The sequence below is a fragment of the Papio anubis genome, chromosome 17 (genome assembly GCF_008728515.1).
Source record: "Papio anubis isolate 15944 chromosome 17, Panubis1.0, whole genome shotgun sequence".
In the NCBI taxonomy this organism is placed as follows: Eukaryota; Metazoa; Chordata; class Mammalia; order Primates; family Cercopithecidae; genus Papio; species Papio anubis.
The window spans coordinates 53,244,314-53,268,840 of record NC_044992.1 but is presented as its reverse complement, the minus strand read 5'-3'; the positions used below and the strand labels follow the sequence as shown (position 1 = coordinate 53,268,840).

The following is a 24,527-nucleotide window of genomic DNA, read 5'->3' as shown; positions in this document are numbered from 1 at the left end:
CAGAGAGGTCCAGCTACTTACCCAAGGTCACACAGCTAGTAGGGAGCAGCCAAGATCCAACCCCAGCCAGCCCTCCTCCAAAGCCTGGGCCCTTTCCACCACATCTTACTGGCTCTGCAGAGTGGCAGGAAGAGACACATAAATGCATCTCATGTTCATTTCTTAAGTAAGGCATGATAACAAAATGATTAAAGCAACAGCTGGGGGAAACGCTTCAGTGCCTAAGAACAGACCAGTCAGGTGCAGGGAGAGATGACCAATGACGAGCGCTCTAGCAGTTTTTGTGCTAATAGTGAGATGGACTGACTTTGGAAATGGAAAAGGAAGACAGTGAGAGAGGAAAGGGCCAAAGTGGACAGAAAAATGAAAGATGCTGGCTGGGTGTGGTGGTTCATGCCTATAATTCCATCACTTTGGGAGGCTGAGCTGGGTGGATCACCTGAGGTCAGGAGTTTGAGACCAGCCTGGCCAACATAGTGAAACACCCCTCTACTAATAATACAAAAATTAGTCAGGCATGGTGGTGTGCACCTGTAATCTTAGCTACTCGGGAGGCTGAGACATGAGAATCGCTTGAACCCAGGAGGCGGGGGTTGCAGTGAACCGAGGTCGTGCCACTGCACTCCCGCCTGGGTGACAGCAAGGCTCTGTTAAAAAAAAAAAAAAAAAAAAAAAAAAAAAAAGGCAGGGCACGGTGGCTCAAGCCTGTAATCCCAGCACTTTGGGAGGCCAAGACGGGCGGATCACGAGGTCAGGAGATCAAGACCATCCTAACTAACACAGTGAAACCCCATCTCTACTAAAAAATACAAAAAACTAGCCGGGCGAGGTGGCGGGCGCCTGTAGTCCCAGCTACTCGGGAGGCTGAGGCAGGAGAATGGCGTGAACCCGGGAGGCGGAGCTTGCAATGAGCTGAGATCCGGCCACTGCACTCCAGCCTGGGCAACAGAGCGAGACTCCGTCTAAAAAATAAAAATAAAAATAAAAAAAGATGCTGAAATCCTCCAGGATCCACAGGGCTCACCACATTATGGGTGGACGAAAGGGGCTGGCAGTTTTATGGCCCCTTCCCACACAGCATTTGTCATTGGGAACTGCTCCCTCACCCTGGGCAGGAGACACCTTATTAACCTCACTGATACTTTCCAGCAACAAATGTCGCTTCTGTTATTTAGCACACTGAGGGAAGAGCAAATGGTCCTCTCATGGGCATCAGGAATGCCCGTGCCCCCTCCAGGAATTAGTGGGCATTCTCTAGGAAAATTTGCATTAGTTTTTAAGCAGGGGCAAAGAGAATTCAAATTCAGCCTGGCTGCTTCAGTGGAAGGAAATTTACCTGGACTCAGAGCTTTCTTTGAGAGATGCATGTTTGTTGTTTTTGCTTTTGTTTTGATTTATTTTTTTCCTTGAGGGCAAGTCCTAGTCCCCAGGCATGAGACAACCTTAGCTCTTATGAGGGGTGACCACTCGACCTTAGTATTGGTTACTCAACACAGGTGGATGCGAACCCTCCGAGGCAGAGCTCGCACTCTGCAAAACAGAATGATTTATCAAAGACACTGAAGCAAGGCTCTCCCAGGAGGAGATGGGCAGGAGGCTGCAGGGAAAGAGTTCTTCTCATTACAGAAGAAAGTGGGAATGTTCTGGAAGGCTGCTGCTGAGGGGACGTGTGTGTAAAACAGATCATGCGTCCCCATGACCAAAGTCTGTCATCTGACAGGCCAAGCCTTCATTTTTTGGGATCTCAAATATCGATGCTTCCTGGCCAAGCCTTTCCCACAAGATGGCACCTCTGGCCAGGTGAGTGTGAGGGCCTGTCTCCAGGTGGCCCACACACTGGAGGAAGATGATGTGGGGCACAGAAAGGGATCTGCAGGGGGAAGGACACCTTTGCTTTGCCATGAACCTGCTGTGTGACTCTGGGGAGGTAACTGTACCTCTCTGGGCTTAGTTACCACATTTCTCAAGTGGCTCTGGCATCTGTTAAAATGCCAAACTCGTGGTCCTTAACACCTTGTGATGCTGGCACCTCTCTGCGGACTTTTCTCAATGTAACCTCAGAAGTTGGGCAGGACTGAGGAGAAGGGAGGTCCTGCAGGGAGGAGAAAAGGGAAAGTGGGCAACTCTGCTGAAGGATGTCACACATTTCGGGGCTGCTCCCAACACTTTTACCTTTCTCTTTGGGCCCCTCCTTTCTCTTCCCTCTCAGTCCCCTTGTCAGATGATTGATGGGGATCACTGGGAGTTGGGGTGACTGTCAGGAAGGCAGAGAGGGGGTGTGGGCAGTAGGTGGGAAGCAGGGCCAGGTGGCCTCTCGGGGTTCTCCCACCTCACAGTTCTGGGGAGTTCAGGGTTCTGCAAGGAGAGTGATCCTTCATTAATAAACAGCAGGGCAGGCTCGGACTCCATGTCAGGAAAACTGCACTCAGCCACACTGGGCCACCCGCCCTCTGCAGAGCCCACGCAACAGCACGATCATTAAAGCAGAACTGAGCCGTCTGAGGACTGGTGGGAACACCTCTGAGCACTGAAGTTCTGCATCTGAAAGAGAAACCTAGGAATGCCTTGCTGCTTCTCTGGGTGTGGAGACTGCCCCCAAAGAGCAGGGCCTGGGGGCTGTGCTCTCAGTCCCTCCGGGAATGTGGGGATGAGCTGAAAAGTGGGAATTCTGGAGGAACCAGAGACCACCATGGTGGGCCGACTGGGACAGGAGTGTGGGTAGGGTGTGAATCCGCCCACGGAAGTTACTCCAGGGGAGGCTTCCCTTTCAAACCAGCAGTGCCACCTGGCCCGGAGTGGCTGGGAGGATGAAATGTGGTCATCTGGGTGAAAGCACTAAGAGAAAACAGAGTGTTCCGGTTGTTTTTGATACAAAAGGATTTGGTATCAAGATCATCAAATGACACCAGTCAGCCTCACCTCAGGGAACGTGTCCACCGAGGTCTCATTGGAAATGCAGGGACCAGGGTGGCTCATGGGCTAGTCTGGGTTGTCACAAACCATGACAAGGAGTAGACACTTCAGCACACTAGCCCACCTCCCTTCTCCTCCTGCCCACCCCCTCTGACTCCAGGAGAGCACTCTAAAGGTGCTGTGTTCAGTTTCATGCCTTATATATGCTGTATACACATACACTCACTCACACACTCACTCACACATGCTCACAGACACACTGTACACACATGTTCACAGACACATTGCACACACACACTCACATACTGCACACACCCACCACACACACAACACACACGCTCACACACACCACATACAGACACATCACACACACACGCTCACACACCACACACACATATCACACCACACCACACATTCTCAAACATACACAATCACACATTCACACATGCTCACACACCACACACATCACACACACACACCATACACACACACACCACACACACCTCACACACGTCACACATACACACCATATAGCTCACACACACTACACACACACAGACTCACATACATGCTCACACAGCACACCCCCCACCACACACATACACATTCATGCTTACACACCACACACACTCACCCCCATCCTCCACACTTTGCACACACCACACACACACACACTCTTTCCAGTCTCTAATATGAGAGGGTTAGGCCAGATCAGAGCTTTTGTGACCAGGGACATTCGTTATGCCTGCCAGCATCACTTGAGGAGCCTTTTAAAAGAACCCTTCTTCCAGATATTCTCATCCTTTCCAAGTGTGCTGATGCCTGAGCATATACATGCATTTAATCTTTTTAAAAAAGTAATTGGCTGGTCAGGATGACTCACGTTGTAATCCCAGTCCTTTGGGAGGCCGAGGCAGGAGGACTGCTTGAGTCCAGGAGTTTGAGACCACCCTGGGCAACACAGAAAGCCTCCATCTCGATAAAAAAAAAATAGCTGGGTGTGGTGGCACGCGTGCCTGTAGTCTCAGCTACTCAAGAGGCTGAGGTGGGAGGATTGCTTGAGCCTAGGAAGTTGAGGCTGCACCACTGCATTCCTGTCTGGGCAACAGAGAGAGACCCTGTCTCAAAAAAAAAAAAAAAAAAAAAGGTAAAAAGTAATATTTAAGCATGGTAATAAAAAATTAATAGTAGAAAAATGGAAACGACATCTTCCTCCACCCAGTTTCTCCCCGCCAGAGGCCACCACTGAAACTGGATTCTTGTTCTTCCTTCCAGAGTTAGGCTGTGTCTGTGTGGACTCCGTCGCATGCACTGGCCTTCCTTGCACGCAGAGGACAGTGCACAGTACCCGCCTTGTTCCTCACTGCTTTTCTCACTGGCCCGCAGGATCTCAGGGGCACCCGAAGCAGCACAGAGGGACCGCTCCATTCCTTCAGAGGCCACACTTATTTCACCAGTTCTACCCTGATGTTTTCCAGACTTCTGCATAACAGATGATTCACCAGTGTGTCCCCCGCATGGATGCCTCTGCTCACACGGAAAGGGTTAATTCTTGGAAGCTGCGGTGCTGTCAAAGGGCATCTGACAGATAGCTGCCCTTTGTTCCAGGGGTGTGGTCTTCCTCTCCCACTCATGATGTGCGGCAGCCTGGCTGCCCACACCCTCAGATCCCTGAGCAGCAGCATCTTGCTGTGGTTTTATCAGCAATCTTTTTAAACTAAAATTTTTTTTTTCTGTCACTTGCCTGGATGGAATCAGCAGTCTTTTTATTATGAGAGAGATCAAGCACCTTTTCATGTTAAATCCTTCTTCCTTTTTTTATCCGTTTCCTGTGAGCTACCTGTTTTTCTCTTTTATCAGGCCCGGATATTTTGGGGCAATGCTGGGCTGTCCTAGTATCCCCTGCCTGTTCCAGTTGACCCAGGTGCCTTAAAGCTCCAACAGTGTGGATTCCGTGAGCATCACAAAAGCCCAAGGGTGGGGGTCTCTTCAGGTGTCAGAGAGCCAATGGTGAGTGAGAGAACCCCCCCACTATGGCAGCAGAAAAGCCTCATGCCCACTGATGCCAACAGCCTGGCATGGGGGCAGCCCTCTTTGTACAGGAAAATGGGCCACATTTGTCTTTAACTTTTGCTCCTTGTCCAAAGCATTTTAGAGTGTGATGGACATGAAATGATGGAGACAGTGTGCATCTACTTCCCTTGAAAGCTCCGCCAGGGAATCCAGAGCCAGCACCTTCCTGTAGCATCTGCCCCTCCCTGCCTTTCAGGCCTGTGGTAACATCTCCTCCTGCCTAACCTGGGCCCTGCCATCCTGCCATCGAAGTAGGGGGAGCCTGATGGGCTGTGAAATTCCCAGGGAAGGCTCAGGTATCAGAAATGCACTGAAGAACCACCTGAGCTCACTCTGTTAATGGTGATATTTCACGTGATTTATCTGGAACGGTTGGTAACTGACATGGTAACAAATCTCACCGTGAATTCCCACGTGTTGTGGGAGGGACCCAGTGGGAGGTAACTGAATCATGGGGGCAGGTCTTTTCTGTGCTGTTATCTTGATAGTGAATAAGTCTAACGAGATCTGATGGTTTTAAAAAGAGGAGTTCTCCTGCACAAGCGTGCGCTCTCTCTCTCTTTGCCTGCTGCCATCCATGTAAGATGTGACTTGCTTCTCCTTGCCTTCTACCATGTGAGGCTTCCCCAGTCACATGGAACTGTAAGTCCAATTAAACCTCTTTCTTCTGTAAATTGCCCAGTCTCGGGTATGTCTTTATCAGCAGCATGAAAATGGACTAATACAGTAACTTAGCCTGGAGGTCCTGATTAACAGCTAACACCTCCACCCTTACACATAGCTTCTGTTTTGTAGTAAGCACTCAAATGACTGTTGAAAGAATAAATCACGAAAAACTGTCTGACTGCCCTCTCTTTTGCCTAGAGGTAGTACGGTTCAAATTGGTTCAGTGGTACTGTGTTTACAAAGTCCACTTTCTGACAGCTCCAACCAGCTTTCTTGCAAATTTCAAAAGCCTCTTTCTTTGGGCCTGGGGACTAGGTTGGCCAAATAAAATACAGGATGCCCAGTTAAATTTGAATTTCAGGTGAACAACAAGCAATATTTTTGGTTTGTGTCCCAAACATTGCATGGGGCATACTTATTGTTTTTGTTTCCTGTGGCTGCTGTAGGAAAGGACCATAAACTTGGTGTCTTAAAACAACAGATATTCATTCCCTCACACTTCTGAAGGCCAAAGTCCAAAATAAGGATCACTAGGTTGAAGTTAAGGTGTCAGCAGGGCCACACTCCCTCTGGAGGTCCAAGAGAAAATTGGTTCCTGGCCTTTTCTGGCTGCTGGTGGCTGCCAGGAGTCCTTGGCTTGTGGCCACATCACTCCAATCTCTGCCTCTATCACCACATCGTCTTCTCTTCTGTGTTTTCCATCTCCCTCTTCCTTCCTCTTACAAGGATGAGTGTGACTGCATTTAGGACCTGCCTAGATAATACAGGATAATTCCCCCATCTCAAAATCCTTAATTTAACCACATCTGCAAAGACCCCTTTTCCAAATCAGATCACATTTACAGGTTCTGGAGATTAGGACCTGATATCTTTGGGGGACATTATGCAGCCTATGCCAATTATTTGTTGTTATCTGAAATTCTAATTTACATAGATACCCTATGTTTTAATTTGCTAATTCTGACAGCCTTACCTGGGACCACACCTATTAGGAGACAGTAAGGATTTAAGTGATTTGCCTTCAACTGGTCACCACCCTTCCTTGTTTGGCCAGGAGAGGCCCAGTCCACAGACCCAACCCTGTTCATCAAGATCTTTTATCTTTGAAGTGGGGCTCATAGCTTACAGTGGCATTCCAGTTTTCAGGAGAATCTAAGGCATTTGGCTTAACTTTTGAACAGATCATGGCAAACAGTGCATGATTCCCACTTTTAGCACTCAAAACTCCAAATGCAGACCGGTTCCCCTCCACCTTCCAGGAAGGTGGAAAGATGAACAAATAAATATATAAGTTATGCATCTGTTCCCCTTTCTGTCCTCAAGTCTCTTTAAGAAAGGCTGTAGTTTTTTGTTGTTGTTTGTTTGTTTTTTGAGAACAGGTCTCATTCTGACGCCCAGGCTGCAGTGCAGTGGTGCCATCATGGCTCGCTGCAGCCTTAATTTCCTGGGCTCAAGTGATCTGCCTGCCTCAGCTTCCCGAGTATCTGGAACTACAAGCGCACGCCGCCATGCCCAGCTAATTTAAAAAAAAAAAAAAAATTGTAGTGACAGGGTCTCCCTATGTTGCCCAGGCTGGTCTTGAACTCCTGGCCTCAAGTGATCCTCCCATCTCGGTCTCCTAAAGCGCTGGGATTCCAGGCGTAAGCCATTGCACCTGGCCCTGTTTTTGTCATTTGAGATAGGTTCTCGCTATATCGCCCAGGCTGGTTTCAAACTCCTGGGCTCAAGAGATCCTCCTGCCTCAGATTCCCGAGCAGCTGGGACTACAGGCGCAGCCACTCACTAGCATGTGGCCTTAGGGGTTTTGTAGTCGATATTGAACTCACCCACTCATCCATTTATTCATTCACGAATCAATTACTGAATGCTTATTCAGTGCCATGTGCTATGCCCAGCTCAGAGGACACAAAGATAAATAAAGCATCTCCCCGTGACGGGCGAGTGAGGGAGTCTGGATCCCTGGGGAAGCCCAAAGAGTGGAATTAGACAACATTGTGGAAATTAAACACAAATAACGGGCACTAGTAATGTGAAGGCAGCGTGATTCCATTTGATGTGAAACTAGAAGGATAGAAACTCATTTACCAATTATCTTTAAATTCTAGCAACTATTTTTAGCCTTTAGATGTGGAAAAAATAACTTGTATTACAGGATGTGTTACCTAACTGTCTGCTTTAACATCATGGTGGTTTTCCTCCTTCTGTCTTCTGGATCCCTGGAAATGTGGGTACACATGAGGCTCCCTGTGCCTCCTCCCACGGCCATATGAACTGCCGCCTCCTAGGAGAACCTGGCAGGGCTGGCAGTGCCCCCAGCTCCCCAGTTCAGCCCAGAAGGGGGCTGCTTGGACTCTGAGATTTCTCCCTTCACCTGCGGCTGCCTCCTGCCCCCATGACTACAGTGTGGTGAGCACTTTTTGGCACAAATTATGCCTCCCTGCATATACATCTTAGAGTTGTTTTTTTTTTTTTTTTAAGGAAAAAGCCATCTGTTGATGATTTATTTATCATATGGTATAAGTTCTCAAGCTGAAATTCCAGGTCTCTGCCCTATGAAAAACAAAACAGAAACAAAAACACTTTTTTGTCTTTGGGCAAGAAAAGCAGGGAGGCACTGGCAGTTTAATAAAGGGTAAGAGCCCTAGGCTAAAGCAGTGAATGGGAAAGCTAGGGGGAAGACCATGCCCTGGGAAGCAGAAACCCAGGCGTGAGAAGCACAAGTCCTGGGTTCGACTCTCCTACCAGCCTCAAATTAGCCGCGGGACTCCAGGTGCCACTTGACTTCCTGAATCCCGCTGAAGCTCCCTGAATCTCAATGTCCTAATCTGTAGAAGAGGGGAAGGAATTTTTCACTCACAGGCTCATGTCAAGAATCAAATAAGATCATATAAACTGCAAAGTACTATCCACTTGTTAGTAATTTAGGGAGTGGGGGGACCTCCCAGCACCCTGATATCGCATCATGTGGGCTTCCCAAGTGTGAGGTTACACCGTGCCCCCATGTCACTCCCCTGTCTCAAACACCTAGAGGTTGACATCCAAATAAGAATATTAAAGTGACTCAGATTTATTATTTTTTTGAAATGGAGTCTCACTCACTCTGTCCCCCAGGCTGGACTCAGCTCACTGCAACCACTGCCTCCCGGGTTCAAGTGATTCTTGAGCCTCAGCCTCCAAATAGCTGGGATTACAGGTAGTGCACCACCAGGTCCAGCTTTTTTTTTTTTTTTTTTGAGACAAAGTCTTGCTCTATCACCCAGGCTGGAGTGTAATGGTCCAATCTCAGCTCACTGCAACCTCTGCCTCCTGGATTCAAATGATTCTCTCCTGTCTCAGCCTCCCTGGTAGCCAGGATTACAGGTGCATGCCATCACGCTTGGCTAATTTTTGTGTTTTTAGTACAGACGGGGTTTTGCTGTGTTGGCCAGGCTGGTCTCAAACTCCTGACCTCAGGTGTCTACCTGCCTCGGCCTCCCAAAGTGTTGGGATTATAGGCATGAGCCACCACACCCAGCCTAATTATTTGTATTTTTAGTAGAGACAGGGTTTTGCTATGTTGCCCAGGCTGGTCTTGAACTTCTGGCTTCAAGTGATCTGCCTGCCTTGCCCTTTCAAAGTGCTGGGATTACAGGAGTGAGCCTCACACTCAGCTGACTTTGATTTTTTACTGGGACTGACCTTCTAATTAGCCCAGATTGGATCAATATTTGTGTATCCAAAAAGCCAGGTCGTCCCAAGTGTTCTCTGTACATTGTGGGCCCAGTGGGAGGCAGGGCTTATCCCACTGGAAGGTGGCAGTCTCGGGAGTCTTGGTAGTGGAGTCCCTGTGACATGGGGTCCAGGTGTCAATCTCTCTGTTGCCATTGGGCAGCCCAGGGCACACTGGTCGCATCTGTCCCCCGGGTGTAGGGTGCTCGTGGTCTACGGCTATGACCAGTGTGCCCTGGGCTTCCCAATGGCGACAGAGATGCCCTCTGCCCAGCTCCTAATTTTGCACTCAGGGCTGTGTGCCAAGGTGCCCACACTCTGCAGCTCCCGCTGGGATCCAGAGGGGTCTATGCAGGCTGTGCTCAGGGCCAGGACTGAGGCTACTGTCTCCAGGTGGCTCCACCCTTCAGTTTTGGGTGCTTCATAAAACTTTTCTTGAAGAATGACTCAGCACTCACGCTTAATACTTAATACAATGTACAGGCTGAAATGATCCCTCTGCCTGCTGCTCCACCTGCTCCAAACCCTGATAAAACAGAAACTAGGCCGGGCGCGGTGGCTCAAGCCTGTAATCCCAGCACTTTGGGAGGCCGAGACGGGCGGATCACGAGGTCAGGAGATCGAGACCATCCTGGCTAACCCGGTGAAACCCCGTCTCTAGTAAAAAAATACAAAAAAATAGCCGGGCGAGGTGGCGAGCGTCTGTAGTCCCAGCTACTCGGGAGGCTGAGGCAGGAGAATGGCGTAAACCTGGGAGGCGGAGCTTGCAGTGAGCCGAGATCCGGCCACTGCACTCCAGCCTGGGTGACAGAGTGAGACTCCGTCTCAAAAAAAAAAAAACAGAAACTAGGGTGGGATCTCACATATGGTATCTTCACTTTGCAGCCGGTGGATTTTTTAAAATGTGGAGGAGAAGGTGGGAGGCAAGACCAGAACTGAGAAATGACTCTTGCTTTTAGTTAGAGGGAGGGTGGCTGTGGGAAGTGTATTTCAATGCCATAAAAGTACCCTGTGAGGTTGCAAATTCTAAGTAATTCGATATGCATAACCCCAGCCTCAGCTGTGTGAGCTCCTCCCTTCTCTGTTCCCCATCACTCCCCCTTTTCCTTGTCCCAGAGTGTGAACCACACTGGTGTAGACATGGGGAAAGTAAAGTGGATTTTTGAGGAAGGGGGATCAGGCGTGTCGCCCAACAGACTGGAAAATACAGACTCAGTCTCTTCACCTTTCCTCTCACTATGACCCTTTTTCTTAACAGTAGAGGGCTGACTTTGTCTGCCTCACTCAGGGAACCCTCCCCACTTTTAATTAAATTTCTCCCTGTAGACGCTGTCTGGGAAGCTGAATGTCATCTTCCCTGGGCTTACCCGCCAGGCTCCTCTCATCCACATCTTCCAGGCTCTAGCCACATGGACCCCTCCGGAAAGTGTGTGTGTGGGGGGTGTGTGTGTGAACATTTTTCATGCTTGATGTGAGCCAGAAGAAAAATGAGCTTCTCTTTTTGATAAGTGTGGACCTGCCCACAGCACTAAATTTGGTTCTGCCGTCACCGGCGCCATGAAGCAGCAGCCTGGTTTAGAGGCTTGCCTTCAGTTTCAAACAATTTCTCCAGGCTCAGGTTACATGTGACCCATTCACAGAGCCTGGAGGCCATGGCTTCTCCAGTCCTTAGCACTAGAGACGGGGCTTTTGGTTCCCGCACAACTAGCATAGCCAGTGGAACAAGATGGGGGATGCTCTGAGGTTGCAGAGGCAGGAAGGCAAGCGGGGGAGAGCTTGGGCCCGGACAGAAGCATGATCTGGCTCCCTCCCCAGCTGTGAAATCTCTGAGCCTCAGTTTGCTTCTCTGCAAAATGAGGATAATAATCCCCACCTCGTTGGGACTGAGGATTAACGAGGCAATGGTTTTAGTAGAATAATCCACTGCTGCTATTATTATCAGCATCTTCGTATGGCAAAACTCATTTGGACCAATGGGGAGTGTGTTAAGTCAGTCTGAAGTAGGGCAAAGGAACAATTATAGAATGTTTTAAAGGAAATGTGGTTTTTATTATTTCCAAGTATATACAGTACTGGAACTGAGTAACTAGGAGGTGGAGAACTGACTTGATTTAAATAAGGAGAGCTCATTTGACATCGCCTGTTTGATTTCTCAGCATCCACCTGTGTTAATCAAGAGGGTTTTGAGCTATATATGTGCCCAGCTCTGTGACTGGAGAAGGAAAGTCACATAAGACACAGTCCTTGCCTTCATAAGACATGCAACCTGTGGGCAGATGAGCCCTACACAGGAAGCGGGGACAAGAGGGGAACTGTGAGCACTGAGGAGCGCGGCTCTGCCACAGGTAAGAGGAAACGCGCAGCCTCTGGACCTTGAGTGTCAAGGCTGGGGAAAGCTTCAGGGAGGACGGACACTGAGGAAGGTCAGGGCGATTTACATATGGGGTAGGGCAGGGAGAGAGGGGTAAAGCTGCCATGGGTGAGCAAGGGGCAGAAAGAGCACGGCGTCTATGAAGGAGCCACAGGGCAGGCTGGCAGGAAGCGGGAGGTGGGACTGGGCAGGGAGGTGAGCCAAGGTGTGGGGACCCAGGCAGGCAGCTCGAGGCCAGCTTGGCTTAGCAGGTGATGCTCATGGCAGGACCACACATGGAGAGGGCCAGGGCAGGTGACGGGGTTGCTCTGGGAAGAATTTGGCAATGGCACGCAAAACGGATTGGACATGAATTTTGGAACTGAAACAGGGAACAACTCATTGTTTCCATAAGGATCCGAGGGTGAGGTGATAAGGCCTAAAATCATGTTATCGCTGGTGAGAATGTGACTGGAAAGAGGGGGCAAACTGAGGCAATGCCTGGAAGAAACTGGCGGGTCTGTTCCAGGATGTGGAGGGGGAAGAGCTTAAGTCTCCATGGCTTGCCACACTGGGGACTGGAAGACGGCAAATTCCAGTGACCGAAGTGGACAGACCAGGTGGTAATGGGGGCAGCATTTTACTAAAACGCAAGGCTATGGGGCCACTGGACACCCAGGACTGGCACTCAAACCTGGCTACGCTGGAGAAAAGATGTGCCATTGCCAGGGTGGGGGTTACGCATACATCCTGAAATACCTCCCACCATCCACGCTCCGGAGAAACCCTCCATTCACAGGGTGAAGGCAAACTGACTTCAGCCCTGCTCTGGCTCAATTCAAATTCCAGGTGCAAGCAGTTCAATTAATGAGTCTGCCCCGTGCCTTTGCCACCAAACAGTCATCAGAATATTACACCATCCAAGTCAACGCCTGGCTTTAATTTAATCACTCATGCCTTAATCAATTCCTGTCACATGCTAAACACTGTAAGTGGTGGGGAGAGGTTGCTCCTGGGCATAATTAGAATATGAGATTCTGTACCAAGTCCCTGTCTGGTTAGGAAGAAACTGAAAACTCCAGAAAAATGGAAAAGCTCCCAGGAAATTCTATGTAAGGGTCATGACTTGAGCTCAGAAGGAAGTCCCAGCCCTTCCCCAGAGAAGTCAGCACTGGCAGGGGCTGGAAATCACTTGAGGTCATGCTCAAGGCACCGCCACCCACTGTCTTGCATCCTGGTTTGGGTCTCCTTCCTTCTAAAGCAGGGGACAGACAAGATCAGTGCAGGCTGGTCTGTGGCCACCCATGCATCCCTCCTGGGCACAGACCTTGCTGGCTCAGCCCTCACCCCTAGGAACCAGCTGCACAGTCTGGCACTAAGGGAGCCAGGTGGCAGCAGCTATACTATTTCAGGTCAGGCTAAAGTCAGCCCACCAAAGACTTCAGATCAGCACCCGACTGCGGCTCCCAGGAGGCATCCCCTAGTCCTGCAGCACTTTTGAGAAGCTCAAAGGAATTCTCTTAAGTTGTTTTATTTCAATTCTATGACTATGAGAAGAGAAGAGAGACCACATTATCATCCATTCTGAGGAGGAAGACAGCATAATCTCCATTTCTCAGATGGAAATATGGAGGCATGGGAAACCTTAATCTTGGCCAAAAACCTCTTAGTTGACAAATGAATTCAGGGCTTGGCAACCCTAAGCAGCCAGTGATAACAGGGGCCCACAAAATGAGGGTATGGCTCGCTTCTGGAATTCAGTCTTGCTGGTAACAAACGATAAGATCTTTCTTAAAGTCTTTTTATTTTTATTTTTTTAACCTGGCCCAGACTGTCAACTTATAACATGAATCCTACTGATTAAAAATTTTTTCTTGCATTTCTCATCCGCCATCAAACATTGGTTCATGATTATTTATAGCACTTTAGTGACATTGAAAGGGATTTATTTCAATTTATTCAGTCTTTATTAACACTCCACAGGGAACAGAGTGCAGCTACCGCTGGCCTTTTCTCAGGCACAGCTGAGATGCTAAGAAGGGAGGAACTTCACCACTAAAGGAAGAACTGAACCTGGTGGAGAGAAGCCCAGGAGGCAAGTTATCTCGATAGGATTATCCGGGAAAAATATTAAATAGGTTTTAAGAAGGTTCAGGTGAGTTTATGAATGATGACTCCTTTATTCAAGCGGATTTAGGGATGTTCTGCAAAATCCTCTGTTTCTAAGCTGGCCTCATGGAAAGCGGCGGCAGAGGCAGAGGCTGAGCCGCTGCACTGGGGATTGGGGCCAGTGGGGAATTTCCCCTGCTCATAGGGAAAAGACAAGACAGAAAACGGATGGTGGGAGGGCCGGTGACTCTTCCAAACGGCTATTCCTGATGTTTCCTGGCAGTGAGCAGCTATGAAAGGGACAGGTTCACATGTGTCTATACCATGATTTTTGCTGTGCTCCAATGTTACAGGAGGTTACAGACAACAGTTTTATTTGCATATATAACCTTTGCTTGGCTTATTAACATACGCTGATTTAAATTCTGATGCATTGTCAAGTAGAAAGCTGTTCAGGTTTTCAGCAAGCCCCATATAAAAAATCCAGGCATGCAACAAATAGGTAGTGAATATTCACATTTAAATACATGTAAATATAAATAGAATTTTAAAAAAATGTTTAGAGACAGGACCTTGCTGTGTTACCCAGGCTGGAGTGCAGTGGGACAATCATAGTTCACTGTAGCCTTGAACTTCGGGCTCAAGTGATCCTCCTGCTTCAGCCTCCCAAGTAGACAGGGCTACAGAAGCATGCCATCACGCCCAGCTAATTTTTAGTTTTCTTTTGTAAAGACAGGGTCTTGCTTTGTTGCCCAGGCTAGTCTCAGACTCCTGGCTTCAAGCGATCCTCCCACAGTGCTGGGATTACAAGTGTGAGCTACTGAGCCTGGCCTCATTTATATACATATAAAACCAAAGAGAATCTTTTTTTTTTTTTTTTTTTGAGATGAAATCTTGCTCTGTCACCCAGGATAGAGTACAGTGGCACAATCTCGGCTCACTGCAACCTCCACCTCCCGGGTTCAAGTCATTCTCCCGCCTCAGCCTCCTGAGTAGCTGAGACTACAGGCGCCTGCCACCACGCTTGGCTAATTTTTTGTAATTTTAGTAGAGACAGGGTTTCACCGTGTTAACCAGGATGGTCTCAATCTCCTAACCTTGTGATCCACTCGCCTCCGCCTCCCAAAGTGCTGGGATTACAGGCGTGAGCCACCGCGCCCGGCCTGCCTGATGTTGCCGTGATTACCCAAGAAGTCTCTTTTTGAGGAATAGGCCATGGTAGAGGGATGAGGTAAGACAATAGTTTGCTGCCAGCATTCAATTAAGAACAACTGGAACAGGCACCCCTGAAATGACCTGCAAATCAATGGGAGAACTGGATCCAATCCAGGACAACTCTGTTGACACATGATTTAGAATGTTGGCTGCAGTTCAGGAGGAGGAGCTGTCCTTTACGCTGGGGGAGGAGCACCGTCCCATGGTTCCATGAATTGGTCCTTCCCAGCACTTTGTTCTTGGCATTCTGTGGCGTCTGCAGATAATGTGACAAGCAATTATGGATCCAGGGGTCTTCTCATATCCTTGCTATCCCAGGGAGGCGGATACAAGGATGCAAGTGCATCCCTGGACTTTTTGTGGTACAACTGCAGATGTAGATCCCAAGCCAACATCACCAGCCTTCTCAGTAAAACGGAAAACTGGGCCATAGGCTGGAAGGAAAACCAGCAGCTGGGACCAGAGATAATTATGTCCCTCTTCTCTTTGATGCCTGGATTTAGCAGTAGGGTAGACGAGGCCAAAGGAGAGGAATGAATGAAACGTTATTATCAATGGTTTCAGATTTAATTCTCACTCGCTGATTTAAAACTGTTTTTAGTATTGGACATTGATCTAAGACTCTTTCCTCAGGGGAGTTAATATAAGAAAGGGAATTTAAACTTATTTTCAGTCTGATGGGGAGGATTTTGTAGTGCCCTCTTAAGTTGGGATTCCATGTGAATGACTTCAAAGTGCTGTGCTAGTCCTGGCAGACAGACGGAAGACAGGCGGGGAGGACGCCCACCTTTTACTTATTTAAAAGTTTCCCCAGTAGGTGTTCTTCTGATACCCTGTACGAATAAGACATGAAGGTCTGTAAACATGCAAGGTTGGGGTCCTCACAGCCTGATCTGCAGTTAGGACTGCCTCTTACCACAGCCCAGCACTTCCTAAAGGTCATCTGTGCCCATTCAAAATCTTCTACGTACACCAGACTTGCTATAATAATCACATACCCTAACTAAGGTGCAAGCTGGCCAGGCACGGTGGCTCCCGCCTGTAATCCCAGCACTTTGGGAGGCCGAGGTGGGTGGATCACCTGGGTCAGAAGTTCAGGACCAGCCTGGACAACATGGCATAACCCCATCTCTACAAAAATACAAAAATCAAAAGAGCATTATGGTGTGTACTTGTAGTCCCGGCTACTGGGGAGGCTGAGACAGAATTGCTTGAACCCAGGAGGTGGAGGTTGCAGTGAGCCGAGATCGCACCACTGCACTCAAGCCTGGGCGACACAGCGAGACTCTGTCTCAATAAATAAATAAATAAATAAATAAATAAATAAATAAATAAGGTGCAAGCTGAGGGAGTACAAGTGCAAGGGGAAGGATAAGCTCTTCAAATCATTCAATGATTTTAAGAAAGTTAAGTTGAATGTTTTGGAAAGACTTCACTTTCCAAAGGTGAGTAATATTTACTATCAAACAGGATGGTAAAGACCATGCAAAAAAAGAAAAAAGTAAAATCCCTGAGGGATTCTGCATTCAGATGACTCCACAATATAAACCCAAAATCCAAACTGAAATAGGAAGACCCAGACAGTGCATTATTAATATGGCACAGGCAAGAGAGACACGAAATTTCAACTGGCTGATCCAGACACCAAGAGAAGACCTGGGCCCTGTGTCAAAAGATGGGTGAACGAATTTACATTTATATAGTTTCAGTTAAAGTAAAATCTCGAAAATCTATGTGTATCATTTACATTATTTTCTGATGTAATGACTTTTTAAAACTGATATATTGTTACTCAGTCTTGATTTAAGGGGTAAGAAGGCTTCTTAGGCCTAATTTATTAATTCATAAATGACTATACTTATTGGATACATGGAATTCCTAAGATTCAGTACACCACAAGTTTGCTTTATTTAACCCTTTTCTACTCTACTCTCAACCGACCACCCTGAAACCTGTTCGCCAGTTTACCAACGTCAGCACTCCGTTGAATTACTTCATTTGTAAAATCTCTTCTTCACCTCCTTCGCCTTCCCTGACTGCCATTACTTTCTTAATCAGCCCTCACTTTTTATTCAACAAGTAAACTGGAAAGATCTCTGAACCCAATGTACTAAGCCAGGTCACCCTTCCCGGGATGACTGGAGGGAGGGCAGGTCGGTTTGGGCTGGTGGAGAGCATGCAGTTTATTCCTGGCATGGAGTGGATTTCAGGAAGAATATGAAGCAGGGACAGCAGATGACAAATCTCCGCTTGCCTGTGGCAAGAGTTCTGTGTGTACATTTAAACATGGGTGTGTGCAATTTTCAGAGGGTCCACTTCTGCCCAAAGTTTGGCTGCAGGGGAGCTGGGCAGTTACCCACTTTTCCTATCTTGATCCCTACTCAGTGTAACAATTTATCTGTACAACTGATTCCATCACCAGGGTCTTTAGACCCCTCTGCTCATTCAGCCAATCACAAGCACTTATCCATAGGACACTGCCAATGATGCGATTTACTGAGCAGTTACTATGTGTCGGGCCCTGGTGAGTACCAGGTTAGCTTGTTTGAACCCCATGGCAACCTGTGAGACAGGTACCATCATACTCCAAGTTATGGATGACAAAAAACTCTCCAAACAGCTAAACAACATGGCTTAGGTCCCACAGTGAGCAGGGAGCTGGGACTTATGTCCAGGAGGCCCAATCAGAGCCTGCCTCCTTAACCATTAGGCCAAACTGCCTCCACATACAGGACACTGCCCTGCACTGGGGACCTGGGGGAAGGGTAACAGTGTCTGCCCTTGAGCTGCTCCCAAAACTTCCTTGAATAGCCTTGGCACAAAATGTATTTCTTGGGGACTCGCTGACATGGTGTTTGGATTTTTATCAGGTCCCTGATTGGGCTCAGCATGGAGCCTGATGAAATATGAAAAAAGCAAAGAAAATTAAGGGAATATACCTGGAAATTGTTCCAGTTTGTATTTTGCTGATGCCCATTGTATCTGCATGCTTACAGAAAGCTTCCTAACCGGAGAACCCAGAAAGCTCAAAACCTGCCCTGGGCCAGCCTCAAACTCCTCCTCATACTCAGGTGGGAGCCATCTGGGCAGGCAGGGAACCTGGCAGAGGTGGCAGGAGCATGGCATCTGGAGACAGGAAAGGAATTCTTGGACAGCAACCTCTTTGGCAAGGCAACAGGGGCGAGACAGAGGATTCTCAGGTAGCCCCAAGGCACCATAGTATAATGGAATATTTATTGCAAAGCCTGGGCCCCAGGAAGTGAGAAAAGCCTCCCGGGCCCATCTTTGCCAAGGGATTCTTACATGAGGACTTGCCTATGCCCACCCAACTCAACCCACACCCACAATCTCAGAGCTGGCCTCATCAGTGGGCACCAACGCTTTTACCTTGCCAAGGTACAGAACCTAAGCTGGGCATCTGATGTCCCTAAACCACAGAGACTTGACCTTGGCCACACTGAATCTACATCTTGATCCCCCAGTCTTGATTTCCAGCCTTCCCTGGGTCAATCAAACCAGCTGCCCCTTCATCTGGCAGATCAGTCCAGAAACCCTGCATTAGGGAGTAGAAGTTTAAGGACCTTGGGAAGAGATATTTGCTCTTTGTTTTATAAACAGAGCACCAAGGTAGAGTGAAATGCCTTGCTCTCTGTGTCAGGGCCAGATAAGAAATTGAGAGCTTTAAACTCCACATCTCCCTAAACTTATTCTGGGTCATGCTCCAATTACAGACTCTTGTAAAAGTTCATTTGTGAAACAGTGGTTTTAGAATCAATATCTACTGGGTCAATGTTATAGATCATATTTGGGTTCCCAGACTAGTCCACAATGGCCAAGTAAACCCACGTGTGGCTGAGAGGGGAGGGAGCTAGTGTCAGGCACCCAGCTCCACCACCCACTGGCTCTATGACCTTTAGCAAGTTACTAACCCTCTCTGTGCTTCAGTTTCCCCATCATGGAGATAATAACAGCACCTGCTACATAGGGGAATTGTTGTGAGGATTAAATGAGATAATCTGAGACAAGCACTTAGAACAGGGCTCCTAGAAGACAATCAATGAATGTAATTAAGGTAGCAATGCCAGTGTCAGCCCCAGCAGTGGTAACACTGGGGTTGGGTCATATTTTGATGTAGGAGACTGTCCTGTGCCATGTAGGATGTTTAGCAGCATCCCTGGCCTCTATCTACGAGATGTCAGTAGCACCCTCCTCAAGTTGTGAAAATAAAAACATCTCTCTAGACATCTCAGTGGCCCCCAGGTGAGAAGCATGGTTTTACAGGCAAACAGCTGAGAGTCCCCGCTGGAACATGAGGGCTCCTCTCTCTGCTGCAGCCCAGCTGGTGAGGCTGCAGGCTTCTCTCCCCGTCACCTGCTGAGGTGCCCCCCAAACGCCAGCTCCCTGTCACTAGTGGAAGCACCTAACTCCTGGGCATGGCAAGTTAGGAATGACCAGGGGGGTGTTTCTGGGAGTGTGAAGGGGCTTTGGGGGTCTCTGAACATGGTGATGAGGAAAGTGGTGGCGGAGGAAGGAGCAGAGTCAAATGTGGTTTCCCACCTGCTTCCCACCGACCTACTGCACCAAGTACCAAAAGGTGCCAGGGCAGGGTCTTCCTTCCCTAGGGTAGAGGGTGGTCTCTCTCCTTTCCTCTCATCTTCACCTCTGGCCAACAAGAGGGAGGTGGGCCATAGGGACCAGGCTATGGGAGTGCTGCAGTGGGGAGGGGGAGGGGGCGGGAGGAGGTGGCCCAAGAGCACAGGCAGCTGAGCATCACTGGGACACAGGGCTGGGATAGACTGAACTGAGTTTGTCCCCAAACCTTCCTTCTGCCGTGACCATAAATAAAGCCCCACCTTCTGTTTCTCTTAACCTGTGTTTCCCCATTTATCCTTCATGGATAAAATCCATTTGGTATGGACCGGATACCTCTTGTATGTCTAGCACTGTATTAGGCCCCTACGGTTGTTTTTACTTGTTTTTGAGTGAGTCTTTTTCAAGGAGGGAGTAAGGAAGATGCTAAATAAATACATCAATAGAAGGCAAGGTCCAGTTGGAAAATTATAACATGTCCATTTGGAAAAATAACATGTGTTTGTACATGTAGCCACAGAGCCACTGAAGTCACACACATAAATGCTGAGGGAAAGTGGAATAAAACACGTTTCTTAAAATTTTCAACAAATGGACTGTATCAACGGATGTTAAAAAGGCAGAAGGAAAACCACAATATTATCACATCTCCAGGCTGACACTGACCTCCAAGGGCATAAGGGTCAAAGGGCCCCTTTAATAGAAAGGCCTCTTTTTCCAACCGGAATAAATCTAACCTTTCCTCAATCAAACCAATTCTAAGTTTTCTAGCAATTTATGGGCAGGTATTCATTTCTTTTGTTCCTCTCAGAGGAGCAGTGCCTGATATTAGAAACCACTTAAAAGCCACGCCCTTCCAGCAGGAACAGTCATGGACTGTCACTCATCCAAAAACCAGCAAAGCCAACAAGCCCCGTCCCCAAATCGTCTAAAGGTGAACCCAAGAGCCAAGCCAGGTTATTGCTGTATAAGTATCTGTTAGGGAGGCAAACTTGGCCAAGGAATGGATGAGCTTCAAGGGTCACTCCAGACCTGCCTAGCGGGGGTGGGGGCGGGGGACACACTTATCTGTTTATCCATTTATTTATTTATGTAGAGGGAGGATTTGGAGATGGAAAATAAACAATTCTTATATAGTAAATATAAGCAGCCATCGCAAAACACAAAATGACACCCTAGAATCAACCGCGGTAGGAAAGACATTTCCCTGTCTCCTGTAGGATGGGTCAGTTAAGGGGGCAGGGGGGATCAGATATAACTCAAATTGGTCCTGCTGAGCCTGGAGCCTGAGCGCGCAGAGGGGTGAGCTGGGCAGTCGCTGTCCGAGCCCCCATCATCCCTTCCAACCCGGACCATTCTGAGACGGAGGTTTGGAGTTACAGGTGTGTGAGCGCCAGAGGGTGAGAGCAGTCGCTCGGAATGTAAGAGCTCCCGCCTGCTGGGGATGGGGAGGAGTCGTCGATGTCCCCGGGATCCGTGCCCAGACATTTCCAGAGGCAAGCACCCCACCGTCATCCGCGCCAAAGCTGCATCCCTCGAGGTCCTGGAGCGAAGCCATCTCCTTAAAGCGCGCACAGAGTCAGGATGGAGTTTCCTAATTGTTGCACGAAGGACCGTCCCCCTGAGGTTTCTCCATTAACAGCAGCCCCCTCCTTCCCCGGCCTTGCCCACCGCAGTGGCCCAACCAAAGCGCCAACACATTTCAAAATGGAGCGAAATCGCAGAAGCGCGGATTGTGCTTTGTTCCCAGCATTGGGCTAAATGCGCTCATCCCCACCGGGCTCCCTTTCCTCCAACGGCAGCAGGTGACATCTCTGCTCGAGATGGCAATAGGCAGCCTTGGCCGTGGGCTCCCCTTTTCCAGGGCCGTCCCGAGACCCTCACTCAATCTGGAACCGGAATCCCGCGCCCAGCTCTGTCTGGGGGCGAGGGAGGAGAGAAGATGCTTGAACTGACCCCTGAGCCGCTCTGCAACCCCTCGCGGTGGCTCAGCCATGCGGGGAGCCTCGCAGCACTCAGGCTCCAGCCCTCGACGCCACCGTCGAGGAAGGTCAGCCTGGTCCCGGGCGGGCTCTAGTTCCCCAGTCAAGCCATTCCCCGGAAATTCAGATCAACCTGGGCAGCCCGCGTGGAGGATTCAGCTCCTAGATGCTCGTTCGTCTCAGAAGTGCGCCCCCCCGCACCAGTTTTCAGCGATAGAATTAACCAGAAAACGGCGCGTACCAGGTTCATCACAGGAGGGCGAGGCTCGGATGCGTTGGCCAGGAGTTCTCCTTGCCGCCCCAGACTCGGTTTTGGGGGTACGGTGAACTTGGATACGGGTGAAATCCCGCATTTACGATAAATAATATTAATCAGTACAGACATAATATTAATAAAAATACACCCAAGGGCTGCCTATCTGCGGCCGCCAGAGGCCAATTAGAGTCTCAGGTGCAGGTGTTGGGGGCTTCCTCCCGTGTCCTCCAGGAGGCCAACTGGGCGCGGCCCCGCCTACCCCAGGGTCCCCAATCTCCCCAGGGAAGGGGTGGGGCCAGCCCCAAGGTCCCCTCTCCGGACGCCTGTGGTTCCCATGGCAATTCCCCCTCTGTGCCCCCTCCAGTGGGCTCAGAAAAATGGGTGTGGCCGCAGCACCAGTAACCTTATGCCCCCTCCTCACATTCTCCCGCCAGGCGAAGCAACAGGGCGTAAAGCTGGAGAGGCCCCACCGGGGCTCCCCACCCATCCCCGAATGGGTAGCCAGCGTCCCTCGTTGGGCAGCCTGGTGTGGCTTGGCCCTCAGGACACTCGGGGTGTAGGGAGGGGCGTGATCCCTCTGCCGCCGCCCGCAGCGCAGCACGGAGACTCGAATCCCATCCCTTTAGAAGCTTCCTGGCGCCCGCAGACTCCGAGACGAGGCTGCGCGCTGTCACGCCCGTTCCATGCGTGCCGGGGGTTGGGGGGTTGACTCGGGTTCGTCGACCCCAGCAAGCCTCGAGATCCAACAATGGGCTCGGAAATGAGGAACGAAAAAGGAAAGAGGTGCTTGGGGGTGGGGGGAGGTTGGCTAAACACCCTCAGAATAAAAGCCAGAAACCAGGGCTGGGAGCGCAGATCACGTAACCTCTACAGACAAAGCAAAGAGCCCCCGAAGAAGGTGCTGGGTGAACGCCCCCAGCGCTCACGCCCGCAGCAGCAAAACGCCAAGATTTCAGCGCTGATTGTCCCCCTCCCTTTAATGCCAGGCCCCGCCCTGTCCTACGAAGCCCGGCCACCCGGTTTGGCATGGCACCGTAAAGACGTGACACGCCGAAAAAAGATGGCACCTCGCGTTCCGAGGGGGAAAAAGGGGGGGTGGTGGGGGCGGGAGTGGGAGGAGGCACAGCCTATCCTCCCCCCTCCTCGCCCACCAGGATCCACACCCACTGCCGCAGTGAGGGGCGAGCCCTGCGCGCCAGCCCCGCGCCTCCGGCAGGGAGCGCACACGCCGGGCGCCCTGCGCGCGGAGCGCTGAGAAAGAAACCCGCCCCGAGATGCACCTGCAGCCCCGCGCCCGTCAGTGCATGGCTGCTGCTGTGCCTGCCCGCGAGCGGGGACCGGCGGCCGCCGACTCCGTCCACATCGCCAGGCCAGGTGACCCCTGCCTTTGCGAGCGTGCACACTGGGATCCTCGCACTGTTCTCAGGCACGGCGCTGCTCGCGTCTCTGTGCCAGGCGTGCGCAGGGGGAAGGGCAACTAAAGTGACAGCGCCTGGACCCCTCCCCATCTCCTCCATTCCTCCCAGCCCCCAAATGTCCCCTACGGGTTTCTGAAGGAGGAAAAGGGGAGGGGGCCGGCCCCCGCCTAAAATCAGGGGCAGTGAAGGCCCTGTCGGAATCACTGCTCGGGAGGTAAAGGGAGGGGCGTGCAGGGAGTCAGTCATCTTTTCTAGAACCCGATCCACATCTTCCTTAGGGCTGATGGCGAACAGCGGCAGGGACAGCGGATTTTAGGTTCAGTTTCGGGGGTCGTTATCGGACCCCTCCCCCCCACGCACGCCCATTGCGGCAAAAGACTGCGGTCGAGAGTGAAGGGCAGCCCCCTCCCCCAAGTCACCGCCGCCGCGCCCCACCCTGCCGGCACGGCCTCCACCTGGGGTCGGCGCGAAGCGGGTGAAGACCCTCCAGCACACACACACGCGCGCACTCAGGCGTGCGTGCATCCCTTGCTCACGTCCCTTTCCAGGCCGCCCTGGCCCCAGCCCCCGAGCAGGGGAGGCAGGGAGGGGCCCTGCGGTCGCCCCGACCGATGCCCGGCGCACGAAGCCCCCGTCTGTGGAGGCTGAGGGCGAGGGTCGGCGGCGCAGGGGTGCACAGGGGCGGACGGCGAGGCAGATTTCGGAGCCGCGGCGCTTACCTGATAGTCGACAGAGGCGAGGACGGGAGAGGACAGCGGAGGAGGAGAAGGTGGCTGTGGTGGCGGCGGCAGAAGGTGGGCGGTGGCAGCGGCGCTGCTGTTGGTGCCGGAGCTGGTGGGTGGCGGTGACTGCGAGGGCGCGCGCCGGCGAAGAGGGCGCGTTCCCGAGGCCGGCAGGCGGCGCAGGCGCGAGCAGCGGGAGCGCGAGCCTCCCCAGGGGAGGGGGCGGGCAGCCCGGCCTCCGCGGGAGCCTTCTCCTCCGGCCACCAGTGGGCGCGCGCGAGCGCCCTGCCGCTCGGCTGTCCGGCGCCTCCCGGCTGGTTCCTCTCGGCGCTGCCCTTTCCCGGTGCCCCTCCCCCTACGCCTCAGGCCGCGGCGCTGACCGCAGCGCGCACGCGCGTTCCATGGCGCACGCGCACTCTCCGCCTCCCATAGCTGGAGCCTTTGTCTCGTTGGAGCGGTGGGTGTCTTCCTTGGGGCCCTGCGGGGTCGGGGCAAGGCCAGTGACTCCGCCAGTGGGTCCCCTGC

General features: G+C 50.7%; 1 protein-coding gene across 19 annotated transcripts in view; it reads right to left on the bottom strand.

Moving 5' to 3' along the window:
* MAPT (microtubule associated protein tau) overlaps nucleotides 1-24,305 on the bottom strand; it is a 130,448-nt gene extending 106,143 nt beyond the window's left edge. For 10 of the 19 annotated variants that reach the window (XM_017950076.3, XM_031657650.1, XM_017950077.3 and 7 more), the window contains exon 1: nucleotides 24,000-24,109. The gene's annotated coding sequence lies outside the window, so the exon portion shown is untranslated. Of the gene's footprint in view, nucleotides 1-21; nucleotides 430-23,999 lie in introns of those variants that run through there. The other 9 variants (XM_003913230.4, XM_003913229.4, XM_009190917.3 and 6 more) reach the window with 5 other exon arrangements.
* Between the last annotated feature and the right edge of the window lie 222 nt (nucleotides 24,306-24,527).